At 40.9% G+C, this 20,408-nt stretch overlaps 1 protein-coding gene across 11 annotated transcripts in view; it reads right to left on the minus strand.

The window, feature by feature from the left end:
* The window catches only part of DACH1 (dachshund family transcription factor 1), a 342,260-nt gene that overhangs the window by 232,239 nt on the left and 89,613 nt on the right, over positions 1 to 20,408 (minus strand). The window lies entirely within an intron of this gene.

Raw genomic sequence — 20,408 nt, forward strand, 5'->3', positions numbered from 1 at the left:
TCAGAAATGATGCTTAAGGAATTTAATGCTAATGTTAATATTCACTGAGTCCAGATTTTTCTTTAAAAAGTAGAAGTGTAACTAAAGGGAGTACATAGAAACAGGACTAGGTGAAAATTTCAATTAGGCTGTAGCAGAGCCAAGCCCAGATACCCCTGCCTCTTTTTAAATAAAATAAATAATCACTTGCTGCCAGGATTCTTTCCTCCTTCCCAGCAAGGTGAAGAAGATTCCCATTATTCATAAATCCCAAAACAAGTCAGCACATTAGTGCTGGCTTGTTTTACTGCCCAGTATGCAAGGAACCTGAAATCTCCAGCTTTCACCATTTCCAGACAGTTTCCTGGCTTCCCCAGGTGCTAACTACAGTTACTAATATGTGTGGACCTAGTGAATCTACAAGTTCCTCTCAGAGTGTAGGCTATCATGCGCCTCCCCCAAGACACAGAGCATACCTTGGAATTTTATTTGTTAAGTACTCAAACTTCTTTAGAATAGCTGTTTATGCTATCTTTTCATGCAACCACAGATTACCTAGTGAACCACATAAATTTGGATATTTCTTGAGTAATCTAGAGCTTGTTCTTGGTTGTCTCACTCACCCTGTCTGGCCAGCTTGTACGCATGCGATAGACTGGTAAACTGAGATGAAAGGGAATCAGGGTTCAGTGCAACTGGCAGTGACAAGTGTGGTTAAGGAGCATACTTCCTTACAACAAATTCCCAGAGCTCTGCAGTGGGGTTTGCTCAAAGTTATAATTGGGACTGGTGGCTGCTACTTCTGTGTAAATAGCAAGCTGAACACCTCTCCCTCAATTCTCTGTAAGAGACAAATGGGAGTGCATGTTTGATCATCACAAGAAGTTAGATGAATTTCATTCATTCAAGTCAACTTGATTATATCCTAAGAAATAAATCAGCTCCTCTAGCAAGAAGCCACATTGCACATGATCAAAGGAACCACAAGAAAATACACGGCGTGGCCACAGTGTAGCTAAAATAAATATAAATGACCATCCTATTATGTTTAACTGTAACATCTAAAACCACATCCAAATAGCAAGATTTTACACAGTGTTAGAATATGCTTATAAATGGATGAACCTCCAAGAATAGAGAGTTCTATAACTGTGGAATAGCCATCAAAATGCCTTCTTCCATGTTGCAATTCAAGTGTTATGCAAAGGTGATATTAAAATATACTCTTCTTTGTTGATTTTTCTTATGAGTAAAAGATGCAAGCAAAAAAAAAAATTAAGTCTAGCCATCCATCACAAAGCTGCTTAGGGCTCCTATAGGTTCAAATCATCACAGTGAATTCTGTCTAAGCAGCATCTGGAACGCCAATAAAATATGTCTCATGCCCTTCCTGGAGGTGAACAACCCTGTTCCAAACCTCAGACTTTGAACAGTCTTCAAAGTCATCAAGAGTATACATTGCTCATGTAGTGTTCCAGTGTTGAGATTATTTCAGATCTCAGCACTGTATACAGCAGGGATGGATGGGGAACCTATCACATTCCAGATGTTGGACCCCCAACTTGCATCAGGCTGGCTGGGGATGGGAGCTGCTATCTAACAACATCGAGAGGGTCATAGTAAAGCACACTTGATGCAAAAGAACCCATGTTATTGATGTGAGGATCAGTGTTAGCCACAAGTTAAGCTTTTCAACCCTGTACCATAAAGGTGCTAATGAGAACTGAGGCTTTCACATAACTAGTTTCCCCAACCTATCTCCCTGAGGGACAGCAACGAACATTCATGTGTAAAACTTCCCTAGAACTAATAACCCTTAACAAGTATCCCAGCAAAATGAGAGGCAAAACAACAGCAATGTAGGAGGAAGAGGGGTGTGGTTGTGAGATATATTTAATCTCTTTAAACAGATACAACCTAAGGTATTTTGGATGCAAAGGCATGCTTTGGCTCTTCTCATTTGTCACAGTCCTACACCAGGGTGAATCTTCTGGTCCAAATTAGGGCAGAAAATTGTTTGACTTGAGCAAGTACCATATTTCAGAAGTAGTAAATCTAGAGACTAGATGCAATGCAGTACTTCACTTTTCCTCTTTGGAACAAATGTGTGGCAGCTATTAAGGAATAGGATACACGCAAGGATACTCACATAGTAGGGCTAAACACATTAATGGCTCTGCAATGATACACTGTACAAGGAATGGCACAGATAGTAGATCACAGGCAGGCTAGCCATAAATTACAGCTCTAGCTTCTGATTCACACATCACTACAGAATATCAACTCAGTTCTTCTGGACAGACACATCCAATCTTAATCTAAATTTTTTATTGTTTCTAAAAGATGTACTTCCAGGAAATGGGTGAAATTAAGACTGTGACTACACAATGCAGGATAGTGGGGTGGTTGTGGTGGTTTAGAATTAAAAAAACCCAAAACCCCATTCATATTTTGGTTACTTCCAACATCAAAAGCACCTTTCAAAGCTTCTGTCATGCTATGAACAGAGATAAACACAGTGCACATCTGTGTCAAAAGGTGTCAGGTTCTGCTTTTGAGAACACCAGTTAAAGGAAACGCAAGTTCAAGGGTGGTGGAAAGATGAGATTTTGGAAATCCATTGCCAGTCTAGATTAGATTAGATTAGATAGACCAATGGTCTGACTCAGTATAATGAAGCTTCATTTCTATAAAACTATATAAATATAATGCAAACTCATATTAAAAAGAAATGCCATTACCACTTTTATAGGAGACTCACCTAAATTCTGGAGTTAGATTGGTGTAAGTAGACAGCGAATGGCTGCTTAAGAGATATTACAGGTATATATTATAATATTTCAATATTCAAATCCTGTATAGGAAAGCTCATAGTGTGAAAGGCTTTTCTAGATTTTCACTTCAAATAAGATACATATATATATATTTGCAAGTGTATATATAGGAAGGAAATAATATATAGGAAGGAAAGAAATAAAATTTTCTTATTTTGAGACAGACTATCTGTCTATCTAGTTCAGTATTTTATAAACTGATTTTATCAATTGATTCTCCAGAGCCTTCCCTGGTCCTACCTACAGATGAATCTAGAGATGGAACCTGGCAACTTCTGCATTCTTATATTTTGCATGAAAGCATCTACTCTACCAATGAGCTAAGGACCCTTCTGAAGGTTTACTTGGGGTAAGAATCATTCAGCACAGCACAACTTATTTCTGAGTTAGCAGGATGGGTTGGGGAGAAATAGTACAATGTTTCTGTGTCCCAAAGTGGCACAGTGGAGTATCTAGATGAAGCTCTAGACGCATTACCAGAAGTTGACACCTCAAAGCATCTGGTTACATCTGCTCCACGTTTTGGAGACCCACAAACTCTCTGTTGCTTTTTGTACTTATTGTGGGTTTCAAATTAAGAAAGCCAAACATTTTAATGTGCGTATTTCTAATTTACATTTGGGAGGAATGTTACCAAGTTTGATCTGAAGCAATAAAAATGAAGGGCAGGTGCAAGGGACTCCTCAGCCCAACAGAAACGTAACTAGCTGGCACAAGTTACTTGTATAATTAAATCCTTCTTTCACACTTGCACAAAACAAAACATTATACTCTTCTAAATTCTCTATCAGGTCGCCATAAAGACTGCAAAACAAAAATAATTCATTCAAACTATTTATTCTACTGAGGACAGATTGACAGTATCTCTCTGTGTTTTTGAAAGCTCTTTTAACATTAACTGATACTTTGGTGTGAGAAGAAACTAAAAGCTTTCTACATGTAAAAGTTCATCGTTTACCTTCTCCCAGCTATCAGATAAAAGCATAAGGGCAATGAAGCCACAGCTCTCCGATTTATTACTCCCAGAGGAGAGACCCCAAATGCATCATCATCAGCAAAGGCAGCAGGTGTGAGCACTGACAAAAGAACAATGTTATATACAAAGATGCAATACTGAGACTCGTTAAACCAAGCCTATTAAAGCCAGCGCCTGCTAAACGGAAAGGTTTTGTTTGCCATACAAAAGCTGGAATCCGTCTTAACTAGAGAAATACACAAACCAAAACACAGCATGTAATGTTTTAGCAAACTTTCTTATGAATAGATTGCAACACAAAATGACAGAACTCCCTCAATTGCACTTTTCAATAACTCCAAGGCACTAGGGATGTGACAGCATGATGAATACCACAACAGACAGCTCCAATATGGTACCATTTTACCAGATCAATATCTCACTGCAATATAAGAAAAAAGGAGCTGATATTAGTCTACACAGTGTATTACAGATGAGGTACATTTCTTCTTACTGCACTCATGCTGAACCAAAGCAATAATTCATAGATGCCTTTAAAAGGTTTGTACACTAGCACATGCAAAGGAAAGAGAGAGCTAATCTTTGCCTCAACATCTGTTTGAGCATGTAGTGGCTTAAAGCAATAAGATTGTAAGCTTCTGTGCAGATATCTCTTTTTATACCTGAATTACCTGCCAATGTATGCTATGAACACAATGATTAACACCACTCTGGTATATACATTTGAACATTGGCTGGTCTAAAGTTCTGTAGGGTGTATGTTCCAAATATTTGAGAATCAGGCTATACCCCCTTTTTTGTGAAGTAACAATTTAAAGAACCAAGCTGCAAATAAAAATCTAAGGAAACGTAGAACCACATCCTTTTGTATGGTCATTACCGTGCAAATAATATATGTTGAATATTTATTTTCTAACATGTTAATTCTTCTGTCCCTACAGTTTGAGTACAATAACAGCAAACACATAACGATGCTTAGGGATATAGCCATGCTTGTGCAAAAATGTATATAAGGAAGGCCTAATACTTTATGCACATCAAAACATGACTTCCATTCTTCACTTGCTAGCTTTGGTAGAAAGTAGAAAGTGAGTAGAAATGCTTTCCTCCCTCTGAATAGCAGAATTGCTCTTTGGTACACTCTCTGACTGGCATTAGAGAGGTCATAATTTAAGCACTTAGATAGACTAGAGAACAAGCAAACACATATGTCATCTGAGCTGGAGATGAAAGATATGCTAAAGCTTCCCTTACCTTCTGAATCAGCTGGGAATTATGTGGGGAATCTCCTGCTACTAAGACCAATGTACCTGCTTCGCAAAAAGTCCAAAGCTAGAAGCATAGGATTGTTACAGGTTTGCAGGGGGCAAGGGTCTCCTTATAATTTCTGAAATTAATAAATGTGGTGCTTGATCCATGGATTTTGCAAGGCCTAAACTAGGCATAGGCAAACTTGGCCCTCCAGATGTTTTGGGACTACAACTCCCATCACCCCTAGCTAACAGGACCGATAGTCAGGGATGGTGGGAGTTGTAGTCCCAAAACATCTGGAGGGCTGAGTCTGCCTATGCCTGGCCTAAACAATAAGTCAAGCCAGCTTCCTTAGAGAGGTGCCATCACAAATCAAAGGCTGGTGATATCAGTCATGATTCTGACAAAAGATGACACATTCAGTGTCAAGACAAGAGTGGGGGGGGGTCGAGCTCCTCCCCCAGCTGTATGTTAGTTAGCAGAAGACAACAGAAGAGTTGGGAGAGGGGAGTTTCCAGGATTACAGGGGGGGTGCATTTTTTTAACATAAGGCTTGAGTTGCATTTGGAGCAAGGTTGGGGGGGAAATGAGGGGAGGGGCTAGAACTCCATGTGGCACTGGCTGGCGGAGGATGCAGAGAGCATGGCTGGCTTCTTCTCTGGACCCAAGCTGGCTGAGACTATAAGACAAGCAACAAGAGACACTCTTGATGTGCAATGTTCTGCCCCTCTCTACATCAAGGCTAAGGTGTCTATATGCGTAAATAAATCCATGTATCTCAGCCGTGCCTCATTCCAAAGGAACACAAGTCCTGGTTAAGTGCCAAGACCCCTAGAATCTTGCTACTGGTAGGCAGAGATTGGGGTGGCTGGTAACAGTATACTGCTTGGGGGCAAGCAGTGTGTATCTGAAGAAGTGTGCATGCACACGAAAGCTCATACCAAGAACTAACTTAGTTGGTCTTTAAGGTGCTACTGGAAGGAATTTTTTTATTTTGCTTTTTTATTTTGCTTGGGGGAAAGTCCAGCTTTGTCCAAGGTGGAACAGGCTTTCCCAGAAATCAACCAAAATAAATCAAACTGCTCCTAAGCCTCAGTATTTAAGATCTGGAGAATGCAGTGTTAGATTGTTTGTTTAAAAATAGATAAAATTTCCTCTCCAAGATCTCTGTACAAGGAAAAACAGAGGGTTAATTGAGAAAGGGCTTTAGTTTTCTGCCTCAAAGCTCCAGCTTGCAATCAGAAATAAACTTATCAAGACTCTCCTATTTATATCCAATCACAGAGCTTTGGGGAAGGATTTTATTTATTTATTTCATAAAATTTACGAAAAGCAGATGTCGAAGGAACAGTTAGTATCAACAGAGCAAGAAACAAAAACTAAGCCTCAACGTCATTTTAATTTATCATAATTCTTGAACACCTACTCCTCTTAAATTTCACAGGTTATCAAGGATCACGTCAGCTATTTTCATACAAGCTATTTTCATACAAAAGCCATGGAGGAGGGACGGAATCTATCCCCCTTACTCAAAACCATTAGTACTCCCCATGGAAGGGCTAATACATCTGCACATTTCATCAAGTTCTGCCAAAAAGTAAAAGTTTTAGCAGTTGTTCCATTTTACCCATGTAAGTCAATGGGAAGCCTCAGGTTTTCAGAAGTGAGGTTCTGATCTGGACCAGAGGTGAAGTGGGTCATACCCAAAGCAGTCCAAGTCATTTGGAGAACAGTCTTTAGCAAAGGCGCCATGGGCTTTGAGGATGCTCAGACTCAGGACAAAAGGGAAAGAAGGCACATTTGGCAAACCCTCACTGTGATCAACTCCCGCTCGGAAACCTATGTCTCCACTGTGGAAAGACGTGTGGATCCAGAATGGGCCTCCACAGCCACTTATGGACTCACTGTTAAAACCGTGTTCATGAAAGACTATCTTACTCGGCTACGAGTGATCACCAAAGAAGCAGCAGCTAGCTGGAGCTGATGGGAATTGTAGTCCAAAACATCTGGAGAGCATAAGGTTCGTCAGGACTGGTGTACATTGTTACAAGATAGGAATATTATCAATAACTATTGCCACATACAAACAAGAATGTTACAAAATACCACAAAAGTACAGTGGTGCCCCGCAAGACGAAAAACCCGCTAGACGAAAGGGTTTTCCGTTTTGGAGGCGCTTCGCAAAACGAATTTCCCTATGGGCTTCCTTCGCAAGACGAAAGCCCATAGGGAAATCTCCGGGACAACGGGGAAGCGCAGCGCTTCTTCCCCACTGTCCTTGGACCTCCTCCGAAGGCTGGCGGTGGGGCGGAAAGCCCTTCTCCCCGCGCCAGCCTTCGGAAGGCTCCTCCGAAGGCTGGCGGTGGGGAGAAAAGCCCTTCTCCCTGCGCCAGCCTGCGGAAGGCTGCTCCGAAGGCTGGTGGTGGGGCGGAAAGCCCTTCTCCCCGCGCCAGCCTTCGGAAGGCTCCTCCGAAGGCTGGCGGTGGGGAGAAAAGCCCTTCTCCCCGCGCCAGCCTTCGGAAGGCTGCTCCGAAGGCTGGCGGTGGGGCGGAAAGCCCTTCTCCCCGCGCCAGCCTTCAGAAGGCTCCTCCGAAGGCTGGCGGTGGGGCGGAAAGCCCTTCTCCCCGCGCCAGCCTTCGGAAGGCTCCTCCGAAGGCTGGCAGTGGGGAGAAAAGCCCTTCTCCCCGCGCCAGCCTTCGGAAGGCTGCTCCGAAGGCTGGCGGTGGGGCGGAAAGCCCTTCTCCCCACGCCAGCCTTCGGATGGCTGTCCTGAAGACTTGCGGTGGGAGGAGGGTTTTCCTTCCCACCGCCAACATTCAGAATGCTGTTCTGAATGTTGGCGGTGGGGAGGAAAAACCCTCCTCCCACCGCAAGCCCCGGGAACAGAGGAGAAGCGCTGCGCCCCTTCCCCTCTGTTCCCGTACCTGTCCTGAAGGCTTGCGGTGGGGAGAAAAGCCCTTCTCCGCACCGCCAGCCTGGCAAGCGGTTTCCATAGGAACGCATTAATTGATTTTCAATGCATTCCTATGGGAAACCGTGCTTCACAAGAGGAAAAACTCGCAAGAAGAAAAAACTTGCGGAACGAATTAATTTCGTCTTGCGAGGCACCACTGTATGTTGTTTCATCAGAGAAACTGGATCTCAAACAAGCTCTCTGAATGTTGGAATATTAAGAACAGTCAAAAGGAGATACTTCGTCATAAGAGTGCCCAGTTAAATCATGGATTTCACTACCACAAGACGTAGTGTTGGCCACCAACAAGGATGGCTCTAAAAGAGGTTTACACAAATTCATGGATAATAAGGCTATCAGTGGCTACTAGCCATAATGGCTATATTCTACCTCCAATGTTGGAAGCATTATACCTTCAAATACCAGTGACTGTGAATCACAAATGAGGTAAGTGCTCTTACGATCAAGTCTTGCTCTGGGACCTCCTGTAGGTTGGTCACTGTTGTGAACCTGATGCTGGACTGGATAGGCCTTTGAGATGATCCAGTAGGATTGGCCTGGCTAATTTAGAATCAGAAACCCTTGTGTAAAAATCTTTTAATTCATATTTGTTACTGTATTTAGAATCCAAATGAAGAGCACACGTATATAATTTTATTTTGAATGTTCTGAGGAAGCATATCTAATTAAGATGCCAAAGTAAAGAACCCATGTGACAGTTACTTTGAAGTTTTACATGTTGCTATTTTAAACTTTTATTACTACTAGACTATAATGTGTAATTGTACATTATTAAACAATTGGGTGACACTCAAGAATATACTCACTGAAATCAACATACTTGTCAACTGACCTCAATAGGTCTACTGTGAATATGGGTTTGATATCACCCATTGATTTCATTGATTAATAGGTAGCGAACAATTTTAATCAATGGAGATACAGTTATTACAAAGGGAAACTTGTTTATTTTTAGCCTATTTTAACTGTGATAGGAACTGAAAAAGAAAATATTAAGACTACCTTTCATTCTAACAAAGAGTTAACTTTTGTTTACTGAAGTCTCACCTAACTCAAACTACTTCAATATGTATCTATCTCAAGGTCTCTAAATATGTGGGTTTAATTAACAGAATATCCTTTACTTATTTATTTTTCTGGGTACTAGCATCTGCATTCTGCCAATGATACTTATGGTGGTCTTACATTAAATTAAATTATTTGGTTATTCATTTCTGAGGGAAATTATTAATCAATTTTAAAAGTTAAAGTAGTGTTTTTATAAACATCGCTTGAGTAAATGGGTTGAAAGGCAAAGTGCAGTTGTACTAAGTGTGTAAAACAAACGCTTAACAGCCCTAATGTTTTATCCAAACCAAGTCAATCTTTAATTTTTCTTTCCTTAAAAAATGAGCACACCTAAGGATAACAGTATTAAATAAATCCATTTCAAAAGTTTAAATAAGTGTTTTATACTGTTCAGCAGCACAAATCAGTAAACTCCCACTTTGCCTTGCTTGTTGCTAGTCTTTGTCTCTTTTTTCCTATAGTTCTGTTTAAATTCTCACCTTGCTCTGCCCTTGTCATCAAGTCATTCAAGCACAAAGCAGGGAGTACGGGAGTGTTTACTCATTTCCCAAGTCCATTATCTTACACATTAATCACTGGTCTGGAACTTTTGGACAATGCTGAATCTGTTACCTCTTTCCCTTCTAACTGCTTTACTCTTGGGTCTCTTAGCTTAGTAGCTCTAAAGCTACAGATACCCAGGAAGATGTTTTCTGTTTAGCTGTTCTCTCCCCACAACACACTAAACTCAATGAAGCCAGATAAAATGCTTTTAATTCCCACAAAAAGCAAAGAATGAGTGAAAATCTATTTAATGTTTTGGTGAAATGAAACACACACAACCAAAATTTCCACAGAACATTTTCTCTATCTTGTTTGTTGTGGTCAAGCATCCATGCAACAATAAAACAAGCAAAAGAAGCGAAGCATTCTCTTCTAAGCAGAGGACTACTAAAGTGAATGGGCAAAATAATGATTCCAGAATATGAAAAGCTTGCTTTTACTGAAATCTACGGGACTCTAAAATAATTCTGAAGGACTGCACGGGGCATCTAAAGTTTATTTGTGATCATGACCAAAGACTAAAAGACAGAAAGGGGTGCAAAGCTGGAGGCTCTTGAACTAGACTTGTTAAAAGATTTGTTTGTGAAACATGCATTTTATTGCCTTGTGTGCATGTTATAATGAGGCATGGACAACTGCAACATTACACTTAATGATTGAATTTCTTGTTTCAACCAGTTCCCTTGTCCTCTTGCAATTAACGTTTTCCCAGATCACCCAAGGCTACTTTGTCAGAAGGGGGGGGGGCATCTGAAATTCACATAAATGAGCAATGTCAATAGTTTAGAAAGAGTTTACTTAGAGAACAAAAGGGCCCTTATGAGCCACTAGTGAGAAGAAATGGGGGGAAAATGAATCCTCACAATGTAGGCCTTTTCTAACAGTGACTTGTTATCAAGCAGTTTGCGAGAGTCCCTCAAATCTGCATTAAAATACATTTCATTCCATTCACTCATTTGCATTAATTTCTTCCATTATATCTGAAAATGCTTGAATGTCTACCCAACACAATGCAGCAGCCTATCACAAACAGCCACGGCTGCGCCAGGTGCCAATTTACTCCTCTTGGCTCTTTTCATTCTGTTTGCTGATTCTGACAACTGGAGTTTTCTCCCCTCCGGTCGAAGGGACTTTTCAATTGGATTTGCTTGTGGTGACAAAATTGTTGCTCTGCGGAGAGGAGGGGGGGAGACTCTTTGACTGAGTGTCTATCATGCTGCCATGGGAAAGAGGGAAGCGAATGATTCTCAGTAGCTTCTGATTTCCAGTATTTGTTCAGCATTAGGCCCCACTTATCTCCAGGAGAAAAAGCAACATATATAGAGAGAAAGTGACAGGCAGAAACACACTCGCTCCCTCATTCATCCTAGCAGAGCTCTGTATTCAAACAAGGGGAAGGGGGGGGCACCTATTACGCTGAAAGCTCCAAATCAACCTCACTCAATTATCTCAGCTAATCCTTATAGCTCTATAAAGTAAATATTTCATTACAATTTCAAATAAACAGTCACCCAATCTAATGAAGCAAGATCTCAAAAGTGGCAATGTCACAGAACATGTTGCCATCATCTAAAGGAAAGGACAGAGGACTATCTGCTATAGTAATACAAAAATGGCTCCCTTAGCCCTCGCCTTCCTCCTCTCTCCAACAGCCATGGAGGGATGGGAAGAGATGGGAGCTGCAGCTTTCTTCGCACTCCTCCTTGCTTTGCAGCAAGTGGTGCGTCTTGTCCCGGTGTGAAAGGAATTGAGGGGAGGGGAAGTGTAAGCAGAAACTGACTGATGGAAACAAGCCTATCAACAACCTAATATTGAGAAGGTTAAATGTATGTACCAGGCCTAATATGGACAAGCAATTGCATCAAGTGGTCAGGTTTTGTTTATCACATGGCATAAGAACACATTTTGATATATAAAGAAAACTCCTAAATTTTATTTGTAGGCATTTTATGGTAGGAAAGCTCTTGATAGGCAGGAACAGCCAATAAAAAAATATACCACTACTACCACAAAGAAGGATCCGACTGGGTCCACCCACCAAGAGATTTACCCTAGCACAATGAAACTTCCCCTTCTTCTCCTATTTCCCCACCTTGGGGAGGAAGACTCTTGAAAGAAGAAATATATAAAAAGAATAAAAAAATTGTCCAGTAGCATCTTAGAGACCAACTAAGTTTGTTCTTGGCATGCGCTTTCGTGTGCATGCACACTTCTTCAGATATCACTTCTTGAAAGAAGATTTGGGGGTGAGAGTTGCATGGGGAGAAGAAGAAGAAGAGAACATCCTTTTGCATGGGTGGAAATTTGCTTGCACAATATTGGATATCACCTGATAACAATGCAAAATTCGGAATTGAATCACATAATAAGTTTATTATAGTGTGCTGGAGAAGGTTTTTTTTAAGGGGATAATGGTGTTAAAACAAGAAACTAGCTATATTTCTGATGTTTATGGTTTTGTGCGATTAAGGGACTTGGGGATTAAATCTTGATTTAAGATATAAAATTACACAGAGTCTGGTTACACAGACTTAAAAGCAACGCAACAGAACTCTTCCAGACTTAAAAACAATGTAATCTTCTTTTTAAGAGTCAGAGATCCCTAAGAGATTTTTTATTGACCTCTGAAACAAAACCACTATCAGTATGAATAAACTTTTATAACCATGGGACATATTAGTCACCTCTTTCCAGGAATTAGTGACAAGATGTAGTAATGCATGGGCCGGGGAGGGCATCCCACTGCAATGGAACAAATCAGTAAATAAGTCAATTCATCTTTCTTATTGTGTTGTTGGATGAGAATTTTTAGGAACTGTTTATCATAAATCATTTTAAATATGGCTTTTAAGATGGTCATTTTGAGACAGTTCTTTGTGTATGGTGTAACAAATTTAATTAATATTTAATGATTATAATAAGGCAACTCCCTAATTCTACAAAGCCATCAGTATTGCTGCACATTATCACACATTTAATAACAGGCAAATATCCAATACATGCTTGTAGACCTGCTTACATGAGCATTTGTGACAATAATTAATACTAGAATATTCATACAATGTTCAGTAAACGAGTCATCAGATAGGTGCCTTTAGGTATAGAAACTGCTTTTTGATGAGACCATGGCCAGATACGAAGGTCTCAAGGAGAACAGAAATATCTTAGCTATCATTGTTTGTTTTCTAGGCCAACTCCTGTAGTCCTGAACTTCTGGAGAGCATCAGATCGGCTACCCCTGTTCTAGGCATTCAGTTGTATTGACTGCCACTGTGAGGCAGTATGTTGGACCATGATCATATTTGATGTGTATTCCAAAGTAAATTTGCAAATACAAGTCCCACGTTAAGTTTCACAAACGCTACATATGTTATGCTCATGAAAAATGCTCAGTGGTATCTGGGACTTAACATTCTTTCCAAATATTACTGCCATACATATGTAAGATGACAGTGCACTTCAAAAGGCATAATACAAATGTCACCATGGCAGTTCCTTGTCACCTATCTTTGTATCTTCAGTTTTCATGGAAAGATAATTTTTTGTTTCATGCCCATCCTAATCGCCAAGTTCTATTAGTATTTCACAAAGAATGTGCAGCTTCAGCGACACTACAAAAGACCTGACATATTAACTGTCTCAAGGCATAAAGATGAAGTTCATAACTAATTGATTAATGGGCACTTCAAATTGGCTTGACTGACAATTTGAGGTGTTGAATGCCCCAAACATTTCTTGAGTTGAGGACACTTAGAGGTCTGTGACTAAGAAGGAATGAATGAGCTGCTTCATAAAACCACCTCTACTTGGCCAAAAACACGGGAGTGGCAGTCAACTAAGTTTTACTCATAGTATTGGTGTTTAGTCGTTGAGTCGTGTCCGACTCTTCGTGACCCCATGGACCAGAGCACGCCAGGCACTCCTGTCTTCTACTGCCTCCCGCAGTTTGGTTAAACTCATGTTAGTAGCTTCAAGAACACTGTCCAACCATCTCGTCCTCTGTCGTCCCCTTCTCCTTGTGCCCTCCATCTTTCCCAACATGAGGGCCTTTTCCAGGGAGCTTTCTCTTCTCATGAGGTGGCCAAAGCATTGGAGCCTCAGCTTCACGATCTGTCCTTCCAGTGAGCACTCGGGGCTGATTTCCTTCAGAATGGATAGGTTTGATCTTCTTGCAGTCCATGGGACTCTCAAGAGTCTCCTCCAGCACCAGAATTCAAAAGCATCAATTCTTCAGCGATCAGCCTTCTTTATGATCCAGCTCTCACTTCCATACATCACTACTGGGAAAACCATAGCTTTAACTATACGGACCTTTGTCAGCAAGATGTTGTCTCTGATAAAGGATATTGGGGCTTAAATCAGGGTTATATGTTTAAGAGACTGCTGCTATTCCCAGAAGTGTGTATGGTGATATAAACTGGGAAGGATTAAGGACCGACACAGGAAGGTGACAGTTGGTCCCTGCTCCTAGGTGAGATCTGGGAGGATCTATCTTTCTGTGTATGGATAAAGGATATGATATAAATGTGATGAAGGGCCTTTGTACTTATTCTTTCTCTTTCTCGTCTCTGCACTTTCTGATTCTTCTTATTTTGGTTTCTCGTTATTCTTTTTCTTCAGACTAGTTTTACTGTATTTTACGTTGAAAACTTTCAATAAAAAGCTTCTTTTAAAAAGGTGGGGGGATTGTTGTTGTTTAGTTGTTTAGTTGTGTCCGACTCTTCGTGACCCCATGGACCAGAGCACACCAGGCACTCCTGTCTTCCACTGCCTCTCACAGTTTGGTCAGACTCATGTTTGTAGCTTCGAGAACACTGTCCAACCATCTCATCCTCCGTCATCCCCTTCTCCTTGTGCCCTAAATCTTTCCCAACATCAGGGTATTTTCCAGGGAGTCTTCTCTTCTCACGAGGTGGCCAAAGTATTGGAGCCTCAGCTTCACGATCTGTCCTTCCAGTGAGCACTCAGGGCTAATTTCCTTAAGAATGGATGCGTTTGGGATGTGGGGGGATAGCCCCTCATTAAAAAGATATGCTTCTATGAAGGAGTTCACACAGGTGACCAAGCTATCTCATGGTGATCTTGTCATACTGGAAAGGTTTGGTTGTTTGCATCAGTAAGGAGAATATTTAATCACCCAAAGACAGTTTCCCCACCATTACAAGTCTTCACCTCTGAGGCACTGTCTACAATGCTGGATGTGTCATGCCCTGCTTGGGGCTTCCCACGTGCATCTGGTTGGCCACTGTGGACTGTATGGGCCATTGACTCTTCTTATGTTCTTATGTGTTTGGGGGCATACTCTAAGTTCATGGGCATTTTTTAGCAGGCCTGACCAAAGCTTCATGAAAAACAATTCTACCTCAGAAGATGCTGTTGGTATGCTTTACCTCACACAGGAGTTCTTCAGATATCAAGTAAATGTGAAAACAGTTCACAAAAAGTATCATTTTTTCAAATCACTGCTCCATAGTAAATACACAGACCCTCCCTTCCCCATATTTGGGGAACTTTAGCTATCCTATATGATCTTTGATGCTAAGACTGCATTGTGTTTTTTCAGAGGATCTGAATTATACAGTATAGTTTTATACCATCTTTTTTTTACTGCACAGATGAAGTATTTTGGTTCACAAAAATGAATCTGGTGATGATGAAAAATTAATTTGTTTATTAACACACAAAGTCAAGATGTTTGCCTATATTTGTTAAACATGGAAACTAAAGTTATTGTTTAATCTTTAAAGCAAATATTATGCATTTATAAGAGCAGATGCTGAACTAACTACTGCTAAAAAGAAAAAGGGCAACAATGCTATCTACACATATCTGGGAGCAAGTCACAGCAAACTCTATGAAGCTTGCTTGCATTTAGTAGAAATGCATACGATTGTCCTGTTAAACCATGTTTTCGAAGGTGCACTTGCACATAACAAAACTGGCCTGGTTCTGTCCAACAGAGGGTTCCCAAAAGCCTATTTCCTGACATGTGAAAACACCAAACCTGGAAGAAGATAGCAGTCAGTTTACTAACCTGTCTACTGAAAAATCTAGAATGAATTTCCAAGCATTTCCTTAGCACTTATTCAATGAAGTGTCACCAAATATAGTTGATCTACAGCCAGCTTAGTAATGAAAAGACGTACTCCCAAAACAGATTTCTTAATTTTATATGACATTTCTGCCCTTGATTCCATGCAGAAAACCACAAACTTTTGCATCTTGGGAGAATTTAAAGAGGGAAGAATTGGGGTTAAGAATAGAATTGCACATACAGTGTTTAAATTGCAGGATGCTTTGGGCAAGATCATACACTTGACCCAAGCTGAAGGTTGAAATCTTAATCCATTTCCGTGACAAAGATCAAGCTCCACAGTTGTTTTTTATCTGCCTCATAATACAAGCAACAGTTGTAAACCTTGCTGTTATAGTTCAAGCAATGCTCCCCCCAAGACTGCAAATTTATTATAGCATTCATCTCCAAGACAAAAGACCTAGGATAGGAAAAAAGCTCTTTTTAGCAAAAAGTATGGTTGTTATTTATAGCTCAGATGCGAAAAATGAGTTTGGGGAATTTATCAGAGATGAAGGTATGAAATGTTTTAGCTTGTTCTTCTTTCTCTAATCCATAAACCATTTTCTCAGCCACCCAAGTGAATTCTAATGGAACAGGAGTGATGAAATAATATTTTCCTAGCTCTTTAACACTTTGTCTACTATGTGCACTGTGCAACTTGTTCAGAGAATATACAGGGGCTCAGAGTCGCAAATGCTATAAATCAGGTGAAAAAGGATTTTACTGCAGGGGGGAAATCTGTTAAATAGCCTTATGGGAAGTTTCAACATAATCCTTGAGGCTTCGTGCACCACAATGTATTTTCCAAGTGTTTGTATTTATAATTATTAAAGTCACTTCGCATCTATACCAATCTGAAAATGAACATGGGCTGTAATTCATGCTTCACCCACATGGTCCAGGCAGATATGCGCCTCATCCACACCCCTCTTGGCTAAAAACTGCTGATAAAAACAACTTCATTAAACTTATTTATTCTAAACAACTTATTTATTCTAATCTTGGTTGCTTGACTAATGTAAAGCAAAAATAATGCTCTTGTTGCTGGTCTGAATAACACCTCTACCAGATTCTGCAGCGTCACAGTAAAAGCAAATCCACATAGAACTGAACTAAAAATGCGGCTGGAAACAAAATTCACCAAAAGCTGATTGGTTAACAGGCGATAACCATAATCTTCATGCCATGAAAGGTTTTCAAAGCCAGCTTAGTTGGTTACAGATTGGAACAATTGCGTTGATCAGGGTAGCCCTTTCGTCTCATCCAGCAAGGAACTTCTTAAATTCTTAGATTCTCAATAAACTAACATCTGGTCTCTCCTGCCCTCGTTCCTTTTATTCTGGAATGCGAAGAACACATTGTCTGCTGTCACTGTCTCTCAACCCAGTCTTGGGCAGCTGTCAAAACACTACTAAAGAACATCTCTTGTTTGTGACCCGGAGATTTCAGACCTTGGACTCTGCAGTGAGAAGGCATCAAGAAGAAAGTAGCTTGCAGCTGCTAGCCGCTGCTCCTTCCACTCCACCTATTTAACTCTTGTAACTACCTTGAGGTACGCCTTCCTAAAAGAGACAGCTACTGAGAGGCCCACATACTCCAGGAGATTGACTTCACTGTATCTATGACTCCCAAAACTTCCATCTCTTTCTATGAGACCTTTTTTTATTCCTTGGGCGTACTAGTCTACCCACCCCTGCACTATCCCTAAATTTCTCGTGGTTTGCATTCAGCATAAGGACATGTACTCACACTCTGCTCTAATCTCATGCCCATTCAATGCATTCCCCCTCCTTTCTCCTCTTCCCAGAGAGCAGTCAACCTCCACCAACCTTTTCTCTCTCAATCCCTTCCCTTGCCCTCAACAAAATCAGGCTCTCTGCCTCTGACACTGCAGTTATTGCTGTTCTCTTCTTTGACATCATTTCTCCCGCATGCATCATGCTAAAGGTCTTGGAAGTGGTATTGACCCCTGTAAAAAACAACAACCACAAACTCAACCCAGCATCCTCCCCAACCCACCACTAACAGATTTCTTCTCAAACATCAGTCTCTACTCCCTTCTGCATCTCCCTGGCACCCTCTCAACTTTTGTTTCAGTCCTGAAACATGGGCCAGCTTCTCACCATACTCCATGTGCCCATTCATAGAATTGTGGAGTTGAAAGAGACCTGGAGGCTCCAACCTTCTGCAGAGCAGGAATCTTTTGCCCAACGTGGGGCTTGAACCCACAACTCGGAGATTAAGAGTCTCATGCTCTACTGACTGAGCCATCATGAGTTCCTTAAGCATACTTCAAGCATACTTCCTGTAGATTTCAATATTACTGTCGGAGATCTGACCTAGCTGCCTCCTGCTTTCTCTACCTGACCTTTGCCTTAGGTTTAACTCACCCACCCACTGTGTAGGGTGCCTTGAACGGTGTTTCTAACACCCACTTTCAATCTGGTTTGTGTTCCCTACACATGCAAAACTAACAGTCCTCACCAGAATCACCCATTATCTCCGTTGGCATCCTTCCTAAAACTCCAGGTTGTTTTTTGTGAAACTGATCACGCTCTCCTAATTGACTCCTTTCATGGCCTAGGTTTTCAGCCCCCTGTCCTTGGGTTCTATTCCTAATCGTAGGAGGTGAATTTCCCTGGGCAAATTTCCCTAGGCTTGATTTGAATCAGGGAATTATGAAGGATACTGGAGAAAGTTTTCTTCCTGAGAATTCTAAATCCCCCTCACTTCCTGCAGCTACACCAGCTGTTACAGCAGAAACAAGAAGGTGAACATGTAGGTGGGAGTGGAAGAGGAGTCAGAGTGGTGTAATTTCAGCCATAATGTCAGGAACATACTGGAAAGATCCAGATTCAAATCCTATTCAGTCACTGCATTGGACAGGTCTACTTCTCTCAGCCTAACTTTCTGTACAAAGTTCTTCCCAGGACAAAATCAGAGGGGATACTATTTATACTGCTCTGAGATACTCAGAGGAAATACAGGACAAAAATGCAATTTACTATTTAGTCTTAGGGGCATTTGGTTTGAAGTGAAGTTGGGTCAAGGAAATGCTAACTCTGGTGACATCTCTCACTCAGTGTTTTCATAGAGAACCTTTTCATCTGCTTTCTTCTGGATTTTCCTGGCCTAAAAGCTCCCTTTGGGGCTGATTAATGCTTCTGTTCCATAACTCCACGGATCAGTCCTAGATCTCCCTATCTCAGCACTTGCCTCAGCTGCTGTTCCAACTCTGGCTCCACCCTCTACACCAGGTTTTGGTCAAAATCACCCCCACGTTAAAAATTATGGTTCACACACTGATCCTGCCTCATCTCTTGACTACTGTACCTTTCTCCTCTCTGTCTTCTTTTGTCACTCCTTAGCTTTTAACCTCTTGATAGAGCTCTGGCCTCCAAGAGATTCAAGAGCAGCTTGCCATGCAATATGGAGAACTGCTCTGTAAGAAAAATGATTCTAACCCCCCATGGTCTTGGTTACATGGTAGCTTGGCTCATGGACAGTATGGGCATCTCACCTTATTACATACCTACTTCTTAATCCTCTGAATCAGAGCTTCTGGAACTGATTTATCAGCTGAATAATTCCAACTGCTGTAATTGTACTATCTTGTGGACTGCACACATACGAACTCCTTTCTACATATTTACCACAAGTACCATATTGATGTAGAGCATCCTCTTTCTGCCACCTTATTAGCATTTTATTATGTTGTGATGCATTGTGTGCTATGATGTGTTGTGCATTTCTCATTTCTACTGGATTTTTTAAAAGGACTTTGATGCTTTCCTCCTTCTAGTTTCATTCAAATAATTCCTGAACTACAATTTACATCTGTATTACAGTACTTTACCCTGACACAGAAATGAAAGTTAATTAGTTTCTATGACGACCTGATGCATAAAAGGACCACAGGTTCTTTCACATTTGTAAATACATAGCAACTTAGTATTCAGAGAGCAGAGTGTATCAGCATTAAGTACAAATAGTATGAATTTGTTTTTCTACGGCAGAAAAAAGAGACTTCAGCCAGACGACATTATTTATTAGAGCATGCATTTGTCAGTGAACAGATGAGTTCCAACTTATTTTACTGTTTTTCTTTGTATTTACAGTACGAAATACTGCTAAGTAACAGTGTTGATACTAATCAGCATTATTTTTAAACTTCAGCTGGATTTATGTAGCCATGTGCGTTGAATTATATATTTACTCCAATGCATCAAAATAATTGACACAAGGCCACTGCATATATTCATCATGAAATCGAGTACATGGAGGTAGAACATCAATGCATGTGAAGGCACTGGCTGAGTAAAGAACATACAGTGGACACTCGGATTGTGAACATGATCCGTGCAGGATGCACATTTGCAATCCGCAGCGTTTGCAACCCGCAGCGGCGCGTCTGCGCACACGCGGGTTGTGATTTAGCGCTTCTGCGCATGCGCAACCGCCAAAACCCGGAAGTAACCCGTTATGGTACTTCAGGGTTTCGGCGGGTCAGTATCCCCAAAAAACCACAATCTGAAGCGTCTGTAACCCGAGGTATGACTGTAATTGTGGCATGTGATGTATGTGCATATGTGTGTGTGTTACATGCCTAATCTCAGTCATCTGTCTACCCACACTCGGGATTTTGTTTGGTACATAGTTTATCATTACTTGGCTGTCATGGGAAAGTGGGACCATAGTGTGGGGAGT

Source organism: Podarcis liolepis, assembly GCF_965112155.1.
Source record: "Podarcis liolepis genome assembly, chromosome: 4".
NCBI classification, from domain to species: Eukaryota; Metazoa; Chordata; class Lepidosauria; order Squamata; family Lacertidae; genus Podarcis; species Podarcis liolepis.